Source organism: Rhinolophus hipposideros, assembly GCF_964194185.1.
Source record: "Rhinolophus hipposideros genome assembly, chromosome: 13".
In the NCBI taxonomy this organism is placed as follows: domain Eukaryota; kingdom Metazoa; phylum Chordata; class Mammalia; order Chiroptera; family Rhinolophidae; genus Rhinolophus; species Rhinolophus hipposideros.
Window position 1 is genome coordinate 9,592,698 of NC_138059.1, and position 23,647 is coordinate 9,616,344.

A 23,647-nucleotide genomic window follows, 5' to 3' on the forward strand; every position below is an offset into this window, starting at 1 on the left:
AGTAAACACCATTCACACAGCAATTACCGCCATGACTCAACCCAAGAATTCTAACACCAGAGATCAAGGCTGCTTCCCCAATACCTCTGAGCCTGGGTATGGGCGACCCAGAGTCCCGAATGGTCAGTCAGCAGGCAACGAGGCTGCAGGCCGTCCTTCTGCAGCTCTGGCTAAGCTCCAACGGCGGCATTGGTAGATGGAGACGTGCCCTGAATGAGGGGTTTCTCTAACCTCCCATGTAGGACGGCGACAATACAGACTCAGTCACAACCGGGGACATCCGGGTCAGAGTCACTTGATGGGTTCCACCAATGAAGCCAGTCCACAAATGCTCAGGGGACAAAGAACCCACGAAGACGGCTTGTCCTGACCGCACTCTTGCACGCGGAAACCATGTGCCAGAACACCTGGTAAATAACCTGACTCAGAATGAATGGAGTCTCCTCTCTGCGGCTCCTGACCCTGGTCCAAAGTCACCCTATCAGGCAAGATCCCAGGGGAAGAAGGCAAAGAGGAGAGGAAATGCCTTCTGCCGCTGACCAATTCACCTTCATCCCAGGCCTGTCCTTTCACGGGAGGCAGAAGAGGTCATCTCCAGAGAATAGCTCTGCTCCGGACTAGACCACCATGGCCTGAGTGCCAACCACATGCCAGGGCCTGAGCTCACACATTATCTCACCTAATTCTGACCAGAGGTCTGCCAGGTGCACACTACTATGTCCAGCAGACAAAGGAGGACCATGAGGGGGTCCCCAGGGGTTAAGTCACCAGGTCACACAGCTGGGGACTGAGTTCGGATTTGGAACTCTGCATTATCCAGTGCTGTGGCCCTCCTGCTTCCCACACAACCAACCACAGCGCATCCAAAGAAAGGGAAAAACCACCACAGAATGGTGCCCCCCCCCAAGAGTGTCAACGAGACCAACACTTACAGAGCAGGCAACCGTGACAAATCAGCCCGTGGATTACTCACAACACTCTATTCACCTGCGACCCCAATAGAGGTTTTATAGTTAAAATTTAGGTGAGATGTCTCTCCTCATGTTGGCAATTGTTTTGGATTCCTTCTGTCTTCTTGTTTTACTATAAAATTTTCTGTAACCGTCATTTTATTTTATTTTTTTTTAATTCAAGAAAAAGGGCCTGTGACACACCAGTGAGTCAACACAAGAGACCAAAGGACAGAATTCAGGTTGTCAATCTTTCATTGCTCAATCCAGGTGTAGACATCAATCGTGCGCTCTGACAACTGCCAGGAGCTCCACAAGGGACAGGCAAACTGACTCTTTGTAACACCTACAAAGCCAGCTCTGCCCTGGTCCGCACCACGGCTGTGTGTGACGAGACAAATCACAGTGCTCGGTCAGCGATACCTACGCCCGTTGTCTCCGTCCCTAGTTATCTTTCTTAGGGACCCTGAACCAGGAGCAGGGGCATCGTCACCCAAACACCTGCCCCCAACAGGCACATATGGCCTGAAGTCAAGCTTCAAGTCAAGCTTCAAATGGTATATCAGACAGTAAAAATCTTTTACAAAATTGTTCCTTTGCAATGCCCAAGTGCCATTCCCCGATCACCGGTTTTGTAAACCGGATGTCTGGCCATCAGGTCCTCTTCCAGGGAGGCCCCCCTTGGCCTGACTTCCCTGACAGCCTGCATACAGCCATGCAAGCCCCTGGCCCACACGCCCCCTTGCACACGCGTGTGCACCCACGCGCAGGCACATACACAGGCACACAGAGACTCTGTCTCCTCTCTTGTTTTTAAGTGTCCCTGTTTCTTCCTCTATCCCCTTTTACCTCTCCTGGCCTGTGCAGCCTGGAGCCTAAGAGCTACCTCCTTAGGGAAGTCTGAGACCTGGAAGTTTCTGGAGGAATCTACCTTTATCTGATTGCAAACCAGTCTTTCTACCTCCTGGGAACATCCTGTTCTGAAAGCTGGCCAGGCTGCAAGTTCCACCTTATCCTAAACCCACTCAGAGGATCCAAGCCTAGGAGGATCCCTGGAGCCTTTCCACCCATGGTTTACTCCGTAAACTGCTCTGACCTTCTTACGGAGACGCTGAAAAGGTCAAAGTCTTCTGAGGTCTAAGAAAAAGAACAGAACACAGCATGGCTGTAGCCTTGGCCTAAAACCTCCAGGCTGAAACCTCCGCAAGGGTCCCCAGGTCCCAGCAGGTAACTGTCACCTGCTGGCCAACTCCCCCTTCCCTTCTGCTTGACCTTTTAAGTGACCCCACACCTTCCGCTGAGCCAGGGAAGCTCTCCGCAGCCTCCCAACCAATCAAGGTGGGCCCAGGAAATGAGACCCTTGCTACCCCCTTCCTGAGGACTCAGCATTTCCCACGGGGCCCCTGGGATCTGATGCCCAGATGGGTCTCCAACCCCACTCCTGGCAAAATGACCCACGTCCACACACTGGGCTAGGGCTTCACTTGCCTTCTTGAGTCCCAGCAACATCCCAGGGGTCCTTTCCTTGCTCTCCTGGTGCCATCTCCTCTGCCAGGTTGTGCCACATTCGGGTTCCCACCACCACGGACCAGCCGTGGGTACCTGGACCCATGTGTAACCTGTCTGAATATCAGTCCTCTCATCTGTAAGACAGAAATAACTCACAGGCTACTGAGAGAATCAAATGAGGCCATGAATGTCGTTTCCACTGACTTTTAAATCAACTTCAATTTTTTAGGACAGTGTTAGATTTTACAGAAAAGATTATGCATGTGTTCCCATGTACTCTCCACCCAAATTTTCCTACTATTATCATTTTATATTAGTTTGGTACGTGTCTTACAAATAACAAACCCTTACTGATACATTACTAAGAGCTAAAGCCTGTACTTGATTCCGGTTGTCTTAGCTTTTTCCTAACGTCCTCTCTCTGTTCCAGAATCCCACATTACACTTAGCTGCCAGATCTCCTTAGTCTCCTCTTGGCTGTGGCAGTTTCCCAGACTTACTGTTTCTGGTGACCATGCACGTTTTGAGGAGTACTGAGCTCGTGTTTTGTCAATGTCCCTCAAATGAGATTAGAATGAGCCGTGATGACTCACATTAATCACACTGACGTGATTAAAAATGGTACTTTACCTCTGTGATGTTTCTCCCCAAAACCCATAACCCCAATCTAATCATGAGATAGTCATGATTTTTTAAAACTTAAATGCATGATAGGTAATACGTTCAAATGGTTCAAAATCCCAATGATACCCCAAGAACAGTCAAAACTCACCTGCCTGCCCCTTTCCCCCTCTGCCCAGTCTCCCCCCAAAACACAGGTTACCACCTGTACTGGTTTCTGGTATGTCCTTACAGAATTTGGACAAATATAAATTCTTATATCCCGTCTACACACATATACTTTTTACACAAAAGACGGCATGCTACCGTCATGACTGCACCTCGTTTTTCCTCAGTACTTCCAGAGACCTGCCCGCGTCGCACACATCCCAATTCCTTATTCTTTTCCACATCTGCTACCCTGTACAAGGAGGGGGCCATCATTTACTGAACTAGTCTTCCGCTCACAGACATTTGAGGTGCTGCAAGTCTTTTACTACTGTACAAATGCTCCTGTGACTAATCATGTGCATTGTTCATGTCACATAAATATCTGTAGGTAGGGAAAATACCGCAATGTGGGACTGCTGGGTCAAAGGGCATGTCTATCTGTAGCTTGCATAGAGAAAGCCAATGTGCCCCCTCAAAGGGCACTGCACCAAGTTGCATTCCCTCCAAAACGTACATGAGACATTCTGTTTCGCCACAGCTCTGTCGACAGTAGAGTACACCACCAACTTGTCCATTGTATGGTCTTAATAAGTAAAAGTGACGTTTCTGGTTTTCTTTTCCCTTTTCATGATTGGGTAGACTATGTTATGTTTAAGTGCCGTTCGAGATTCCTTTTCTGTGAACTGTCTTCATATCCCGAAGAGCTACTCGATGGACACATATGGGCTGCCCTCTTAGCTGTGGGCTCACGTCATGGAAAGGGAGCCAGCGCCCTAAGGGAGCATGCGGGAAGAATGTGCAGGCAAGAACTAGGACGGTTCTAGAAAGGAAACACTCAGCTGTGGCTAGAGTCACAAGGGAAGGTCTCACGTCGAGACAGTGGGACTAGGGCAAGGCCTCCAAGTATATTATCTGTGACTTGGAGAGATGGACAGAGGAAAGGACTTCCCTGGGAAGGAACCCCACAGAGGCCAAAGTTCCAAGGAGACCTGAGGGAACAGAAGACTATAGGGTCTGTTGAGAGCGACGGTAAGACCAAAGGCAGCATGGATGTCAACCAAGGCCCTAAACACCACGCCACAGAGTTGGGTCTTACAGTATAAGTGGAAAGGAATTTTCCAATCTCATTTTCTTTCTTTACATTCTACAGACATTTTGAGACCAATTTTTCTGTTTGTTTCTTTTGGGTTTTGTTTTCTTTTCTTTTGCTTTATGGCCATTTAGTTCAATAGTTATTAAAGCTTCAATCACCTGAAGAGCCCTGACAAAGCACACTTTCCAGCGCTGAGTAGGGCCCGGGATGTGTGCTTGACACAGGCTCCCAGGTGGGTGATACTCACGGGTATCTCTGGTGAAGGGCCATCTGGCCCCCAATTTCTCTGGAAAATCTAAAACTATTCTAAAGGGTCCAGGCCAGCCGTGCGTGGGCCCCCAGGAAAATCAGGGCTTTTCAGAAGCTCAGGTTGGATGGAAAGGTGAAGAAGTCTGGCAAATTAGGAGTGGGAATTTTCCTCAAGTTTTGTTCTGGAAAGAAAGCCCCAGGTGCAAAAGAGAGGTCCACTTTGGAAAACTCTCGCACACTCACAAATCCAGGCCAGGCCTGGAGGCTGTGGATGGGGAAATGGAACGTCCTGTTCTGCAAATATCTCAGGTCTACTAAGAATTCTCCCCAAGACCAGAGATAACCTGGGCAGGTCATCTGTGTACCTGATGTGATTTATGCTCCTGCCGCTCCCACAGCTCTCTGGGTCATGTCACTTCTGTAACCTCATCCGGCAGACGGCGGATGGCAACGCTGAGTCCGTGATATGTATGATCAGGTTCACGGGCAGGCACTCTTAAACTTCTAGACTCAAGTAATGTCTTTGTCCCTGCATGCCTCTCCCTGCAGGCATGCACCTGGCCTGGGCTTTCAAATGCGTCAAGACTTCCTCCTCTTCCTCCCTGCCTTGACCCTCTCCCCCACATCCCAGCCAGCCCACCGAAGGCATATTATCTTAGGGCACCCTGCTCAAAAGCCCTGGGGGTCCCTCTTTTCCCCTAAGACTCAAGACCACGCTCTTCACTCAGGCTATTCGTGCATCAATAAGTCCAACTTACACTACACGTCTTCTCTAAGCTCGGTCCCCAGAAGCCCTCACTCTGCCCATCAGCTCCAAGGAAAGGATCCGGCTCAGCACCCACGATGAAGCCTTTGCTTCAGCTCCCCACTGCCATCCTCCCTCACAACACATGCCCTCCACCATACTCTTAGCAATTCCACTTGCTTCAAGAAACCGTTTCCTACGACTGCATCCAACACCCCACTCCAACAGGAGTGCCTGCTGGGTTCTAGGCAGTGAGAAGCATATAAAACATAGGTTCATCCCTAAGAAGTTCAGTCTAGTGGATGCGCCAATGTTCTGATGCAAGTGGATGAAAAGGGCTCTGACTGCCTGTCCTATATCTGGAAGCCAGGGAGGACTTCCTGGGGGAGGTGGCAACTAAGTTGTATCTTTAAGAATCAAAGAAGATTACAAGTAACAGGAGGGCCACGTGGCTTACAGAAGTATGGGAGGAGGAGAGCTGAGTCCGGAAGGCTGGGTGGGCAAGGGAGAAAGGAAAACAAGCTATATGTGCAGCGGGCGCACCAACGAGCACAGTCTCAGATAACAGTGCCTCTGCTCTCCCCCACTGCTTCACACGTATTATTTCAGACCCCTCATGAGGCTGCAATCAGGACTGCCTTCCCGGTGCAGCTTACCCATTCACAGGGGCACCAAATTCAGCTAACTAATGCAAATAGAGCCTTTTAACAACATAGACATGCATCAATAATTCAGAGGCCAGGAGGCCCCCCAAAGGACCGTGCAGAATATCAAGAACCCCCTGCCCAGATTTAGCAGCTTCAGAAGACATGGCCCGAGAGGCAGTGCTCTGGAAAGAAAGCGCTTCTCTCAAGGAAACTGTGTCGAGTTCCGCATGAGCACCTCTAGTCTAACCAGAAGATGAGGGATTCCAAAAATCATATACAAAAGCAAGCGAATTGTTACATACGAATTGTTTGATTTATAAACGCCTGGCCCGTTACAAATGCTTCCAACCAAATCACCTGTTTTCGTCCTGACAGCAACCCTGAGAAGTGGGCAGGGTCCCTTCCCACCTGTCTCTTCTGCAAACCAGCAAGCTGGGGCCTTGCTGGGGCAGAAGACAGAAGATTCCAGAGAGAGGATTCTGACCTGGCCCTCTCACCCTATGATACTTGCTAAAACTGGGCAGGCCTCTGGAGGCCACCTTGTCCCACTCTGTCTGGTACTCAGTGAAGGACCGAGGGCTTCCATGACTTGCTGATGACCAAGCTGGATGGGTAAAACGCCGGTGTCCTAAGATGGATCAATGAGCTGAGGGATGAACCAGGTCTTTTCTGAAGCAACGGGGAGGGCTCGTGCACACTGGTTTCTGCAGGCCCAGCTGGGACCTTTCTGGAAGGGCGGACAGATGACCTTTGGTGGACTGGGTCTAGGAGCAGCACCCGTGTCTCAGAGACACTGCCTGTCCGTGAAGAGCCCCGCAATGCTGCAGGAGTGGGGCGTTAACAAACTCAGCACAGAGTCCCATCGAAGGGCAAAACAGTTCTTCCGCTACTGTCTTAAAAACCCATAATGGATAAAAGGTTATAGGAAAGGCCTAAAATTTCAAGGATGTAAACATAAGCCACTCCCACAAACATTTAAAGGGACAAACAACTTTAAAAATACAAAATAAAAAAGAAATAAAGAAGAATAAAAAATAAAGGAAGAATAAGTAACATAGCTGTAATAACAAATAATTTTAAAATAACACAAAAATGCACTCAGGGGCCTTTTGCAAACCAAAACGCAGCACGCATTTCCCTGTCAGGTGACGATGGAGTGTGAAATTATTGCTGTGGAGCAGAATCTGGGGTGAAGACCTGATTCCACGACCACCCCATGTCAGGAGCGGTATTTAGCCTCTTGCCTTGGATCCTCCTCCTATCAAATGGGGCCAATAGGATCTGCCTCCCCTTCCTCCTGGCCAATGAGAGGTGGCTAAGATCTAGTTCTGAGTTGAAAGGGAATTTACTGAGCACATACTATGAGCCAGGCACCTCGCTTGCCCCCCCCCCAATTGCTCTTTGATGTATATCGTCCCCATTTTATACGGGTGTTGACTGAGCTATTAAGCATTTTGCTCCAAACCCATCCATTCTCAGAGCAAGCTTTGGGGGGTACCAAGGTGAAAAAGAGGATTCCTGCCTGCAAAGCATTTCCAGTCTACTTGGTCACAGTGGTAGAACCGGACAGAACCAGAAACTGTCTGAGCCCCAGCCATGCTCCCTCAGTTGCTATCCCACCCGAGATGAAAGCATGAGTGTACCCTCCCGGCCCTGGGCATTCTGTGAGACCCAGCTCACCAGGAGGGACTCAGCCTAGGAAGACATACCAGGCAACAGTTCATGTCCTGGCTGGGCGGGACCAGTCTGCTGCCACCGCCTTCAGGGAACCCAACCAGAGAAAGCCTTTGTGTGCCCTGCTCTGCCAGACACAGCTATTAGAGCAGCCAGAGTCGCAGAGGCCAGGGCCGTCCCACCAACGTATGGGCCGGGCAGTGAGCACATGACCTTTGCCCCCTTGGAGCCTGTCTGCAAGCATCCCACACTATTGTTAAGGCTTTCTGACATGCAAACAGGATTCAGGGCTCACCAGGGACAGTCTGTACAAGTTTTCCACTGGAACAAAGATTTCAGTGCTGTAACTCAAAGCATGACTTTACAATGGGATCTGATTATCAAGAGTTCCAGAATATCCTCTTTTGAGAGGCACTGCTCCTTTCTCTTTCCTGCCATTTAGAGCTGGCAGGCACATGGCACGTAGACTAGGCAAATGCCTCATCCAGGGGTGGTTGCGGGGGAAGGACCTGATTCCTCTCCTGGGGTTGGCTCTGAGATGCCAGCACTCATCCTAAGAGGTGTCTGTCCATACCCAACACAGAGAGAGCTGTTATCCTGATGGTAGTATCGACATTTAAATACAGCTGCTCCCACCTTCCACCAGCTTCCCACCTCCCTCAAGATAAAGCCCAAAGGCCTGACATGGTGTGAACCCTTCACCTCTTACCGCCTACCCCTCCCTCACCTGTTTACTCCTTTCCAGCCACATAAACCTCCTCACTCTCTGGGTTAGTCCCCTGTTCCCTCCCCGCTCCAACTCCAATCCAGGCTCTGCCCTTCTCCACCGTGCTGTGTACCCAGAAAGTAGACAGACACCTACGGGCTCCATCAATGGCCCCCGATGCACTGGCTGCCCGCTGAGCTCAGCCCATGGGAGGCACCAGCAGGTCAGAGTGCAGAAGGAAGGAGGAAGAGTTCAGGTAGAAATCATGGGATTCTCTCCATGCCACAGGGGCTGGGTCCCTCCATATTACAGCCCTGCCAAGTGGCGCCTCCTCCAACCCCTTCCCAGGGCTGGGCCTGCATGGTGCCCTGTGTTGGTTCCTTACCCCTCCCACTCCTCTGTCCATGGCCCCTTCATTATCCCCTCCTCAGCTGAGCCACTGGGACCCTGATTCATCCAACCATCTCAGGACTGACCTGCGTGTTTCCTGTGCTCCATTCCCCCAGCCACTGCCTGGTTCATTCCCCAACTTCACTGATACCCTGCCCTGTGTAAGTCCTGTCTCTGCTTTATTTTTCCCCATGGTACAAATCACTCCCTAACGTCCTTCCCCTCTAGATTTAAGCTCCATCAGAACGAGAACTTTCTTTCACTTGCTCTTGTGTGCCAAGGGCCTAGAGCAGGGTTCAATACTTGTTGAGTGAATTTGTTAACGGACCTTTATAAGACAGAGCTCATTAGCTACGGCCTTCAAAGGTGCAATAAGCATTTACTGAGCGCCCACTGCATGCCACGTTCTCCTCCATGTGCGGGGCCCATGTGATGGAAAACCCAACACACCAGCCCCATTCGAAAAAACACCTTCCAATTCTAGCCTGTTCAGGCCAACCCTGCCTTGAGGGTCCATGTCCTCATCTGGAGCCTGAATGTCACTGTAGATTTAACTATCTGTCTGCAAACATTCAGCCTGCCTGCCTGTCAAAACCCTCCTGGCGTCTGTCTCAGGCCATCTGCAGCCTGCACTAGCCAGCTGACTGCAGAGGTTTGCAAACAAGTATGGGTGGCCGTTGACTGGAATTGGGAGCTTAGGTTACTCTGTGCCCTGTGCTGGCTTCTAATGATGGTCAGAGATGGAGGGACGGACACCAAGGATGACTGAAGTCAGGAAGGATGGCTTCATGTCTCTGCTTAGCCACTCACCAGCCGCATGACCTTGGACAAAGTACTTGACATCTCTGAGGCCTCAACTGCCTCATCTGTATAATGGGGAGACTCATCATTAGTTTTTCCGGGGCTACCATAAAGATTCCATACTCTGCATGTAAAAGGCACAAAGCAAAAATGCACGGAAGAAAAAAAGGAAAGCTATTATTATGTCTCTGAAGAGTAAATGCTGGGGTGAGTTTCCGATGCATTATTTTTAATAGCACTGCATATGTGGGGTGGAGCAGGAATCATGTTGCAAGTGAGAAAAAACATTTTGAATATATTTAGTTACTCCTGAGGACCTGTTTCCATACCCTTGGGGGCACATAGTTCGTAAGTTTGAGAAACGTGCTTTTTAAGGAAAAGATGACTTTTCTCACAAGGGGCATTACAACTGGAGGCACCCCGGTATTGTATGAAGGTGACAGCATCGTGCCTGCAAGCCTATGTAGTTCTAAATAGACATCATCGCGCCAGGCAGTTACACATTTACCCCAATTGTGGTCCCACTATAAAAACATTCGTGGAGCACCTTACTGCAGGTTTAATTCTCACTCGTGCTACACGGCCATCCCTTGTAGGTCCACTGGGGACTCTGCTCAGCACAGTGGCCCTCATCCTGACTGAGCAGCCACCCCCTGGAACCCTCCACCTGTCACCAGCGGAGGGAAAATCACACACACGTGTATAACCGCACTAGAAGCTTCCACCAGGAAGTGGCGTGCCTCTGCTCACATTTCATCGGCCAGAGCATGTCACGTGGCCTGGCTCACTTCAAGGGGGAAGGAGGCATCCCACAGGAAAGGAAGCAGCAGCCTGTGACAGGGATCCCTTCTTATTTCCCTTATAACCACCTCTCCTAGCAGTGTCTGATAAACTGTCAAAAGACACTCAGGAATGTTCCTTGAATAAATGACCAAACCCTCCTTTGCAGTTGACCTTCGGAGCCTGTTCATGAGACCTGCAAGAAAAGCAAGCCCATCCTTGGTATACATGGTAGGAATGAAGTATTTAAGCTTCCGGTTCGTGGAGCCTTATTACCTGGGCACAAATCCCAGCCCTGCCTTTTATTAATATTACCTGGGTGACTGACCTCGGGACAACCTCTCTATGCCTCAGTTTCTTCGTCTGTAAAATCGGGTGATAAGAGTCCTTAGCACATAAGGCTATTATGAGGTTGAAATGAGGTAATTGATGGAAAGCTTAGCATAGTGCCTGGCAGGTAGCAAACACTGAATGAACAGAAGCTAGTACTCGGAGTCAGACCTTCTTTTAGACCCCACATCTTTTTACTACATGTATTGGAGTGACATTGGTTCATAAGATTATATAAGTTTCAAGTGTACAATTCTGTAATACATCGTCTGTATATTGCATTGTGTGTTCACCCCCCAAAGTTTAGTTTCCTCTGTCACCGTATATTTGATCCCCTTTACTCTCTGACCCCATATGGTTTGAGCTGAGTCACTTGCTTTGATCCTTTCATAGTCTTCCGAATGACAAACCTTCAAACTACATGTTCCTCACACTTTCTGAGCACAGGCCACAGTGTTGGCGTCTGTCTACAGCCTCCGAAGACAACTGCTTTGGAAAGGACCACCTCCACTCAGATTGTGATGCTGGAGATAATTAAATATGTATATATGCATAAATGTATGTTTCATAAATCCATCAACAGTCACCCCTTTCGAAATAGATCTCATATCCATGACCCCACCCCAAACAACGTAAGTCAAGGAAGCAGGACATGGACCCATCCTATCTGGCCGCCCCACGGTTGTAAGTGTTGGGGTCGAGTTTGAATCCTGGCAATGAGCAGGTCCCTACACTGGGCCTCCCTCTTCTGTGACATGGGACTACTCAGCCCCATGCCTCACAGGATCATTCTGTCATGGACGACCAGAAGTGAAAGGAGGGGTGGCCAGATGGCTCAGTTGGTTAGAACGTGAGCTCTTAACAACAAGGTTGCTGGTTCAATTCCCACATGGAATGACGGGCTGAGCCCCCTGCAACTAACACTGAAAATGGCTACTGTAAAAATAAATAAATAAATAAAATAAGAAGTAAAACGAACAACCACTTTGCCTGCACACAGGAGGGGCCAATCGACATTAGTTCTCTTGTGTCTTTAATAAAACTAACTCTTTGACATGGATAATCCAGGAAATTATGCAGAAATAATATATACTAAACTTACCCACAATCTCCTAAAAACAATAAATCAAGGGAATTTTTCAAAAGTCCATTTTCTGAGAGCAGTGGCTCATGAAGCCTAGTTAAAATTTTCAGACTTCTCCTTAATTTCTAGTATTCAAAAACATCTATGCTTAAATAAAATGTCAACTGCAGTCACTCCAAAATTCAAACTATGTGGTTCGTCTTGACCCCCTACAGTCTGCATTCTAGCATTCATTCATTTTCATTCATTCAAGAATGTTTATTAACCCCCACTAAGTCTCAGACAACACAGAGAACAAAAAGGCCAAGGTCACAGCTTCTACCCTCTACTGGAGGAGACATACCAAAACCAAGAAACAAATCATTAACTTTTTTTCAGACCGTGATTGGTACCACAGTGGAAATCAACAGCATCCAGTGATTCAGAATCGTGGGTGTTGGGGAAGGGGCCTATTAGATGGGATGGTCTGAAGAAGTGATTGCAGCTAGGATGAGGAAGAACCAGACTCTCAAGAATCTGGGAAAAGAGTGGTCCAGGAGGAGGGACCAGCAAGTGCAAAGGTCCTGTGGTATGCAGAACAGGGCATCAGGGAACTAATCGAAGACCAGGGGGCTGAGTGGTAGGGCAAGTAGGTGAGGCTGGGATTCAGGCAGGGAAAGGCAGCTCAGGGTTTCATAAGAGAGAGAAGTTGCAATGGGAAGCCTGGGGAGGGTTTAAGTAGGCGATGTTCCAGTACTCTGCCAGTGAATGCATGTAGAATGGGTTGTAAAGGGGCTGCAATGGAAGAACAGAGAACCAGTAAGGCAGATGTTACACATTATGGGCAGTGAAAGACGATGGTCACCTTGATTACGGGGGTGGCACTGGAGGCAGAGAGCAGGGCACTTTGGAGGAGGAATGGACTAGACTATAGTACTCAAAATGAGACATAAGTCGTTAACTTTGGTGTCACCCATGAGCTTGTTAGAGATGCAGTCCTCCTGCCTCGCGTGAAACCTCTGGGCGCCAGGCATCTGGGTTTTAACAAGCCCCCCAGGTGCTTCTGATATTCACTCAAGTTTGAGAAGCAACAGATTAGGTGACTTGTCATCTTAACTAACACAAAGGTGTGTCCCCTGGACTGTCCCAATCCCCTGTGGCCAAGACACTGAGATCCACGAGGTGGTTTGCAGAAAAGAACGTGTCCACAGGGCTGATGTCCCCTTCTCAAGCCAGGCTAGAGAAGGTGGAAGGGGACAGGGACAAGGCCAAACGAACAGAAGGAAACTGGCATTACTTGTCAGCAGGGCTGGAGCAGCGGGCAGGAAGGAGGAGGGGCTGTGACTCCCCTGAATCCATGGTTCCAGCTTCAGAAGAATGCAGGCCATCCTGAGGCAGGATTGTCCTGAGGCAGAAAGGATTGTGGGATGTCTGTTATTGACCAAAACTGACCTGTGGAATCTGACGAATCCTTCAGCAACCCTTGTAGAAACAGTCCATTTATTCCCTTGGGCTCAGTGGGGCCCAGGGAATTACACGCAACTAGCAGATGACAATGCCAGGACTTGTGCACAGAGGCCTAAAAAACAACTCACTTCACAGGCCTTGGGGTCAGACTTGCCACACAGGCTCTAAAGCATTCTGTTTCCTCCTCATTTCTCTCAACCTGAGTGACGGTCATCATCTAGGGTGACACGGCAAAGCAGAGATCAGGGCCCAAAGTGGCCAAGAGGACACAGAAGGAATCATAGAATCTGGAATGCACCCTTTTCTCTCCACTTCCTTGGCCACCACCCCAACCGGACCATCGTCACGCTCGTGTGTCATGATGCATTATGGTCTCTGCAGCCCCAGGCCACCGCCACTGTCACCGTCCCCTCAGCCAGCTACTTGATCCCATCCTGACTGCTCTCCACTCAGCTTCTGCCATCTGGCCCTCCTTCTGCTCCTCAGATAAACAGGCTCCCTCACACCGTATTGGAGAAATATCTATCCACACCTCTGATACATGACAATCACAAAAATACAAAATGCTGTCGTCTGCTGGGATGTCACCTACAATAATATGCTAGGCATCCCTACTACATTGAATAATGCCCCCCTAAAATCCATGTGTCCCCAGAATCTCAGAATGGAACCTTTTTTGGAAATCGGGTCTTTGCAGAGTAATTTCTTAGGATAAGGTCATACTGGATTAGGGTGGACCCTGAATCCATGGGCTGGTGTCCTTATAAGAAGAGCCGAGGACACAGAGACACACAGGGTGAAGGCCGAGTGAAGATGAAGGCAGACATTGGAATGACACAACTACAAGGCAAGGAATGCCAAGACCACCCAGCAACTGCCAGAAACCAGAAGAGGCAAGGAAACGTTCTTCCCTGAGCCTCTGGAGAGAACGTGGCCCTACCGACATCTTGATTTTGGACTTCCAGCCTCCAAAACTGTGAGAGAACACACATGTATTATTATAAGCCACCCAGTTTGTGACAGCAGCCCTGGGACACTAAGACAACATTTATGAATAGTCTCCCCAATCCTGCAAAGGTAGAATTCTTCTTCTCACTGCCCAGACGGGAAACAGATAACCCTTGCTCCAATTCACACAGCTAGTAAGCGACAGAGCTGAGATCCAAATGTAACTGGAGTCCAAACCTAGTTGGACTCAGGCTCTTTACACTGGGCTGGGCAGTCACCATCTGTATAGAATAGAGGCAAAAACGTAAAAAAAACAAAACAAAACAAAACAAAAAACAGAGGCCTGAGAAGGAACATCTGAAAGTCTTGCTCACTTGAAAGGTTTCTGGAAGCTCTTCTCTCACAAAGGGTTTCTGGGAAGCTCTGGATACCAGCAGGAGAGGAATTGGCTACCAATAGCTTCTAAGAACAAACTTAAAGGTGGAAAGGGGCTTCATTCTGCAGTTGTAACTTTTTTTTATTTTATTTTTTTTTTTTTGCTGGGACCACCCCACCTCCTGCATATATTTAAAAGGTTTCATTATATGCAATAGGCAGTCATTATTTTTTCGCTCATCACAGAGTCCTTTGTAGTCCCTGACCTGAATCGTTATTATTATACTTGGCTCCGATGCTAACGAGCTTACCTTCTGAACAGGCATTCTGGGCAAAAGATCCAAAAATCTTTAACTGGTTGAGGCGCAGAACTTGGAACAGCATCTGGCATGTAATTATTTTTAACAGGAATATAGCCCCATGTTGTCAGCTTTCCATTTCGAGCAAAGATAAATTGGCCACAAGTACATACATAAAAGGGCGAGTTGGGTAGCACAAGCATCTTCCTTTCGCTAATTCACGGAGCTTAATCGAGATGAATGCAGTCATTCACTCTCTGCGGAGGGACTCTGCTGAATGTCCTTCCCTCCCCACGTTGAAAGGAAAACTTGGCCTATTTTGGCTCCCGAAACCACCATGGAGAGGTTTCATGCAAGTTTTCTAAAGCATCCATGAAAACAGCGCTTGTTTGCTTTATCATTTAAATTTCAAAATAACATTCCTGGCCAAGGAGAAATACAAACAGCACAGGGCTTCTGTGGCCTTGCAGAAGACAGGAGAAGCCACCAGGCTTCACGGCCCCAGAAGAAAAGTACAACCCCACGCTCTGCGGCCGCTGTTGTGTCGTCCCCTATTACTGTGCCCATTGTCATTACCAGGAGTTAAATTTTACCGACACGGAAGCTTACAGTCAGTCTCTCCCTCAGGAAGGTCACATCCGCTCTGGGCCTCTGTTTTCCTCACTTGTTCAAGAAGGAACTACAGAACTAGTAAGATGCCCTTGGCCTGAGGTCTACTTGAAGAATGGAAAGGAGAGAGCTGGCTCTTCTCTGCTTAGCTGAACCGTCCCCACGTGTGATGGACTGGCCAGAAAGCGCTGGCCCTTCTTACTAAGGGCCTTCTCTCTAATGAAGTGGGCAAGCCAAGCAATGAGAAAATGCACCACCCCCCTGCCCACCCCCAGCCATGGACTCAATATGGCTATTTTCATGTTGAATGGAAAAAAACAAAAAGTGGGCCTATAAACTCTGTAGTGTTTCCTGAATTGGTCACTGAGTAGGAAAGAACTGTTCTCTATTGAACTAGATGTCTCCAAAGAGCAAAGCTAACAGCCTGGCTCCCCAGCTGTGATAAAGGGGCAGGGAGGGGGCGGGGAAATGAGGGAAGAGGTTTGGGCCCCAATGAAGATCAAATGCTCTCAGGAGGGAGGCAGATAGGGGTTTCGGGCTTCCTGCCCCCGCTGAGGCCACAGAGCAAGATGCTCCTTTAGGATTCAACTCAAATGACCCCAGAGACACATGGTCTGGGGAGGGGCAGGGAATCCACAGTAAGTGCCAGAAAGAAAGAAGAAAAGAAAATTTTTCAGGGAGCTGCCAGCTCTACACATGGGGCCAGAGGGAGCAGCTCAACCCTGCCATGTAAGCAGAGCGGCCCTGAAATTCTTGGAAAAGGCCTTGGTTCAAAGGAGGATAGGAAACAGGCTGCCCAGTCTCTTCCTTTTGCACTGAGCGGCGCCTAGGCCAGGAAGGGGGCTGGACAGGAGGCGGCCAAGGCCTCCAGCCTCAGGCCTGCTCAGTCAGGCCCAGGACTCCCCCAGAGAGGCCACCCCAGAGGGCAGGACAGAGGGGTGGTCTAGGACTCAGCCACCCCAGAGGGCAGGACAGAGCTGCCTGGCATGCAGGGGTAGGTGTCTAGGACTCAGCACTCAGGTTGGCAGATTCCAGAAAGCAGAAAAGGAGGCCAGCAAGGGTTTGGGAGACAGTCTGTGAGTGGAAAAAGCCCTCTATGCTGGGGTTCAGGGACATAGGTTCAGATGGACAGATAAAAAACAGCCAGAGAATTCTGAATACTCCTAGGGCTTCTGATGAATGCAGTAGGAAGCCAGCAGAACGGCGTTCAATGATCTTTTACTACCTGGTAGATTTTTAAGTACTTGTTTCTTACTGGTTTGAGAAATACATGCACATGGTAAAATTTTCCAACAGGATGAAAAGAGTCAGAGAGTCCACGCTAAGCTTCCATCCTATCCCCAGAAGGCCCCCAATCGCCCTCCTTGGCAGCAGCAACTATTACCATTTTCTTTATGAACCCTTCCAGATCTAGTCTGTGGGGGGGGGGGGGGGCGCACACACACTTCCTTTTACATACAAACAGGAATAGTGAGAAAATTCCAAAAGAACTACTCACCATCTGGAACTTGACTTTCTCATCCATCAGATGACAAGCTTGGATGAGGCCCCTTCTGACCTTGAAGAGTCCAAACTATGAGCCTACCTGCCAAAAACCACTGGTAACCAGCTTGAAAAGCTAACCTGAAGGATGGTTTGACTCAGCTCTGGGGAACTGTTAGGTCGGCAGAGTGCACTCGTGCCAACAAGTAACTTTTCCGGAGCCCTCCCTGGGACTGGACACTGGACCAAGCAAGGTACAGGTACCATCTTGTCCAACGTTCACAACCACCGTAGGAGGTCAGGCTTGGTATTATTCCATTTTATAGGAAAAGAAACTGAGGTCCAAGGACAAAGCAACTTGCCCAAGTTCCCATAGATGGTAAGTGGTAAGTAACTAGAATGCAAATGCACTTCTCTCATGTTGTTTTGGGGGACACGTTTAGCAGGGGAAGAGCTGCAGCCCTATAACTGAGGTATGTATCCCCTAAGTAAGGCTGAGTCACTGCAAGGAACACATGTCCAGCCAAATGTGGTCATGTCAGAATCTAAACTCTTTGGTTTTGCATCCAAAATCCATGCCTTTGATTACCATGAAAGCATCCCCAAAATGGAACATGGTAGTGGCCTCCTTAGCAGTCAGATTTATACGAGCTCATTTCACCCTCCAGCAACCCGAAAGGAGATGGCATGACCTACCCTTAACCAGAGAGAAAGCAGTCTGACAGAAGCTGAGTTACCTTCCCAAGTTCTCTTCAGGAGACACTGGCAGTGATTGACAGGCCCTCAGGCTCAGGCTAGGATTCTCTCCACTCAGCCAAGGCAAACCTCAGGCCATAGACTTCACTCCAGTCCTACAGCGCTGCTCCCATTTTCCAAGCAGCAAAGTGTGGTATTTAAGTGAAACCTCCCATCATAATGAGAAACAGTGCCACACGCTGAAGAGCTGTCCCCTTCTCCTCAACAGGACCCCCATCTTCTGAAACCCAACTTCACGAGAAAGTAACTCCACACAGGGAAAACCTTTGCTATCATCCTATGGCTGCAATGTGGCAAAACCAAATGGGAAGGCAATGTAACAGCATTCATGAAGAACCTTAAAAATGTCTGGCACCTTTGAAGGGGTCATTCCACTTCCAGAAATCTATCCCAAGGAAATCTGAAAGAGGGAAATAGGTTTATTTGTACATGTGCATACACACATACACACAAATATACACATGCACAAAATACCCCAGTTACCTCAGCCCTAGTTATGAGGGAAAATACATGAAATGTTCCTCACACTCAAAATTACAGGCAAAATCAGGAAAATGACAAACTATCAGTGCAATGGAATATTACAATGTTATGCTGCATTGAAAATGATACTTAAAAGCCTGCTTTTAACACCATGTGGAAATACTCCTATTACGAGAAAAATCCAATAAAATTGTCAACATTAGGCGATCTCAAATTTGAAAGACATACCCAAAGTAAAAAAAAGGAAAGGTAGCAAAATGAGCTAATATTATTGTCTTTCTTATGCTCTTAACATTTCCCAAATTTTCTACAGAGAAAAGTATCCTTATAAAAATGAGCATTATTTGAAAAATAAAAAGACGACCCCTGTTCGTGGATAAAATAAGCATCAGGTGAAATATGAGATAGAGAAGAATCTGAGTTTTCAGATTATGCTCCTAACCAGTTACATGATTCTACAAAATAAGGGAGTGAATTTAGAAAGAGTTTAATGGAGGAATCCAGTAAAAAGTGGCTCAAGCCCAGAAGAGCCCTAGAGAGCAGAGAAGGGAAAACCCAGGACACACCTACACCAATGGCAGGTCCACAGAAACCAGAACACTGGGGAGCAAAGGTCTGAGGGTCCCCAAGAGAGTGATCTGAGAAACGCGGGGAGGGGTGGAGGGCCTTGAGGCAGCGGAGGAGGGGGCAATTCGAAATCCCAGGGCAAACAGAGTGTCCAGAAAGGAAATGCAATCAACATCCACTGGTTGGATACAAAGGGAAAGCTGACTGACAGGCATAATCCCGTAAACTGTTTCCCAATGTTTCAATTTTTAGAATGATAAGTAAGCACAGAAGTCTTAATTATGAACGTGGGAGAGAAGATGAATGTTACACGCCTTGCTGGTGTGAAAATACAGATGCCAGAGAAAGGGAGGTGGAAAAGGGAACAGCGGGCATGCTGATATTTCAGGCTATGCAAGTATGAGTCAGGACAACGGGGAAGGCCCAGAACCAAGGCCTTAGTCAGGGGAGAGATAGGCTACAGAGCCTATCATTTAGAGACACAGACCTACCCCCACCCACCCACACCCCCTTCACTCTGGAAAGAGGAATAAGGGCAGGCAAGAAGGGGGCTGGGAATCTGGCTCCTCCATATATGCCTTTCCCATATGATTGTAAATATGTGCATGTATTATTCTGATTAAAAACCTAATTCTTTTAAAAAGGAGCTCGACTCTGAATTCAAAAAGGCTATGAGCAGGATCTTCCCACTTTAATGCTCACATCCCTCTCTCTTCCATATGTTTAAAAGCTCTGCATCCATATGAAGTCAGCTGTCAGCAGGACAACCTGACCCTAACCCAAATTCCCACCAGGGGGAAGATGCATGTCATTCCAAGTGTCTCACTTATGCAGATGAGCTGGGAAGGGATGGCAGATGTGGGTCATCTTATACATGCCACTTTGACTATAAAGACTTTGAACTTGAACAGAAAAAACTACGTTCCATGGGCTTTTGAAATAGCATTCTTCCTTCTCCTAGTCTTTTAGCCACAGGCTCCTTGTTCTCTCTCCAAATACAACCTCCTCAAAGCAGGAATGACCTGATCCCCAAATCCAGTCATGGCACTCTCTGGCTCAAAATTCTTCCTGTGTCTCCATGTAGAGAGTCTCCAGGGTGGACTCGGTGCCCAGCTGCCAGCCTCTTTTCAGTTGGGTTCCTTTCCTACCATTGCAGTTTGCTCAGGAAGACAGCACCCCTGGTTTCCAGACTTAGCCCTGCTCTCATCCATCTGTGCTTGGAGGTACTTTTCCACCTGCCTGCAATGCCCTTCCTTCTGTCTGGCCAAAAGGGTCGGCATTTCTGCTTCTAAGATTCAGCCCAAGTCTTGCCTCAGAAAGAATGCTCCCTCATTTGTCCAGATGGATTTACACCCTCTAATAATCACTGCATCTATATTCTGTCTCTTTCCCTTTCTGGCTCCCCACGGACTGGGTCTTTCCGTCTTTGTGTCTCCAGGTCCTAAAAAAACAACCACCACTATAATGACAACTACAACAACCGAGAGTCACTGTGTTCTGAAAGTGGTTCAGACAGTATTCTAAGCCCTCTGTATACATTATTTCATTGAATCCTTAAGACAACTCTATGAGGTAAGTACCATTACCACATTCGTTTTACAGGCAGAACAACTAAAGCTCTGAGAGGTTAAACAGTTTAACCAACATTGCACAATCACATTGGCAGAGCCAGGATTCAAATCCAGGCAGACTGATCCAGGCCTGGCACGTACGGTTGTGCAGGTCGTACACTGCACCACTCTGAAGCCTGCCATTTGTGTCACAGTCTAGCTGGGCTAAAGTCCCCCAGAAACATAATGCGAGCCATACTCGTATTATCACTTTAAATTTTCTAGTAGCCACATTAACAAATCCCAAAAAGAAACAGGTACAATCAATTTTAATGGTGCATTTTATTTAATCTATCAAAATCTTAGCATGTCAATACGTAATCAATATAAATAATTATTAAAGATATTTTTCATTCTCTTTTTGTGTGCCGAGACTTAGAATTCCAGTGCACAGGTGACACAGCACATTTCAACTCACCTTTCCCACTTTTCTAATGCTCCATAGCCACATACTGGCTACCAGACTGGACTGCACAGGCCCAGCTACAGCTCGAACAAGCCCCAACCTCTCCATATCCCTACACTAAACGGGAGGATGGTGCAGTATTAGTTACCACAGCAAAGATATGGAAGCAATCTAGGTATCCATCAACAGAGGAATGGACAGAGAAGATATGGTACATAAACGCAGTGGAATATTACTCAGCCATAAAAAAGAATGACATTTTGTCATTTGTGACAACATGGATGGACCCAGAAGATATTATGCTAAGTGAGGTAAGTTAGACAAAGACAAATACTATACGATTTCACTGACATGTGGAATCTAAAACAAACAAAAAAAAAACAAAAACAAAACAAAACAAAAAAAATGAGTAAACAACACAGAAACAGACTCAGATATAGAGAAGAAACTAAGGGTTGCCAAAGGGGAAGGAGTGGGGGGATGGGTGAAGTTGGTTTTTGTTTGTTTGTTTTGTTTTGTAATGTTAAAACTTAAAAATATATATGAGGATGTACATAATCTCCACGTCTTCTTTCACTGCCAGATACACTTCCGCAACCTTTCATTGATCCTAAGAGCTAACATCTGCACAGCCCAGCTCAGGGTGTCCTAGACAATAATGCTTCCCTAGTTCTTAAAAAGGTTGAAAGTTTCAGAAACTGAGGCTCAGAGAGGTCACCTGCTCAGCCCAGAGTCACACAGCCCACAAGAACCGGAACTCAGGCCCCCTCCCTACAAACCCAATTCACTTGACTTCACCTACAGCTTGCGAGATGTCCAGGCCACCTGACAAAACGGTGCCTCCTTCCGGAGAGGGAAAACAGCACTGGCCCTGGGAATCACAGGCAAGTCGCTGCCATTTAATGAACTGCCTGCACACCAACCGAGGTCCTGTCATGCACCCTTCCCCGCTTCCTAGGCAGAGGAACATCTGGAAATTTAAACCCCTCAACAGCGGGGAGATATTCTCATCCTTAAAAAGCATAATGTATTACTCCAACCACAAAACCATACTGTCCATGTAGGGGAAGGAGCGTTCAACTTGGCCGTTTCTCAGCTGGGAAGGAGTGTGTTTGCCCTGGGTCCCATGACCTGCTCGAGTACATGAAATGAGCTAATCCACCCTCATTGATTAAGTCCCAGTTCGCACAGTGGTGTCCCACCCTCCCTGCCCCATCAATGATCAGGTCTGCAGGAGACGCGATGCCTGCACACGAACCTGCGTTTCTCATCTAAACTGGGTTTCATCTGCAAGCCAGCTGAACTGGGGGCTCGGGAAAAACCCCATGGGAGCAACCACACCACACACATCTCTGAAAAGGCCGAGTTCCAGACCCCCAACGCTCAGCCCTCTCCTTAGAACCATACTCAATCCAGTGCCATTACAGAAGGATGAAAGAATGGGGATGCCCCTTGCAGCTGCCGGATGGGACCCAATATGATCTGCGGTGTAAGAACAAAGGGACACGAGTTCTAATCCCACTTCTGCCATTTCAGCTCGCCCTGGGGGATTTTTCTCCTACCGCTCTGCGCTCCTGAGGGCTGGCAGGAGCTGACATTAAAGAACTTCTCCCAAGTGCCCCCAGCTCTTTCCCATCGCGCAGCTCAGTCAATTATCTGGAGCCCTGAGGTAGATAGAGACCACCTATAGGCAGGAGCACACACCACCTAAGACACACAGATCCTAAAGTCAAGCTGCCGGGCTTCAACTCTTGGCTCTGGCCCTGCTCCTTATTGGCTGTCAACTTGGATGGTCATTTAACTCTCTGCCTCAGTTTCTCCATCTGTAAAATGGGGAAATTAGTACAGACAACATAAACTGTTTGTAAGGATTAAATACACAGTTTAAGTACAGAGGCAGAGCGCCCAGAGCAGAGGCTGGTACACCGGCTATTTAGGTGCGGGCGGACATGAGTTTCTAGATGAGGACGTCATGGTCCATGAGCAGCTGTCATTCTGCAGAGACAGGGCTCAAGCATGGAGGCCAGAACTCCAGCACCAGGAATGTCAAAAAAAAAAAAGAAGCAACACGGAGAAAGGGGCTTTTGCACACTGGAAAGCGGTGCACATCCTCGTTTATTCAACACATGTGGAGTGACCACCTGCTGGTCTGGCGACCCACATTAATGAGCCTGCTCGGGGCTCACAGGCCATCTGGGTACTACTGACCAGCATGCACATGCTGGCTCTCCAGGAAGCTGTGAATGCACAAAATCTCACTCAGTCCTCACAGCACAGTATGTTGTAGGCACTATTTATCTTTCAGCTTTTCACAGGAGGAAACTGAGGTTCAGGAGGTACCTTCCCCGAGTGGAGGAGACGTTTGAAGGTAGAGGTAGGACTCAAACCGACGCAGTGAGAACCAGAAGCCTGCATGCTTGTCCATTATGCTGTCTGTCTTTTTTTTTTTTTTTTTATCCTTCTGACACATGGGAACAATTATTTGGGGGTTTTGGTGGTCTCCGCCACCAAGTGTCAGAATGATTCGAAACACCAGGCAGAGCCCCAGGTGGTACATAGTCCAGGCTCTGGGCCCACCACAATGAATGAATGAATCAATGAATCAATGAATGAATCTTGTTGATGAAACAGACCCCTCTCGTGGCAGAGAGAGACCCACCTGCCCTCCTCACATAACTAACTCCTAAAGGCTGGACTGTGGGGCTGGAATGGGAGGCAGGCAGCAGCCTAGGAATCACTGGCTATTTCCTCTCCGTGGAACCATCCAGGACGGGTGGAGCCTCTTGGGAGCCCACTCTATTAGGGCTGTAATCAGTTTATCTGTTTCTCAAAGGCTTATCCTGGCTCGGGGTGTCTGTAAACTGTGAGCAATCTTAAACACACCTGTGCTGCAGCAAAGCCTTGAGAAGTTTAGATGTGAAGAGAGGCAAACCCCCC

At 48.1% G+C, this 23,647-nt stretch overlaps 1 long non-coding RNA gene across 5 annotated transcripts in view; it reads right to left on the reverse strand.

Moving 5' to 3' along the window:
* Positions 1-23,647, reverse strand: part of LOC308506828 — a 239,180-nt gene that overhangs the window by 201,221 nt on the left and 14,312 nt on the right. The gene's annotated exons all lie outside the window — the stretch shown is intronic.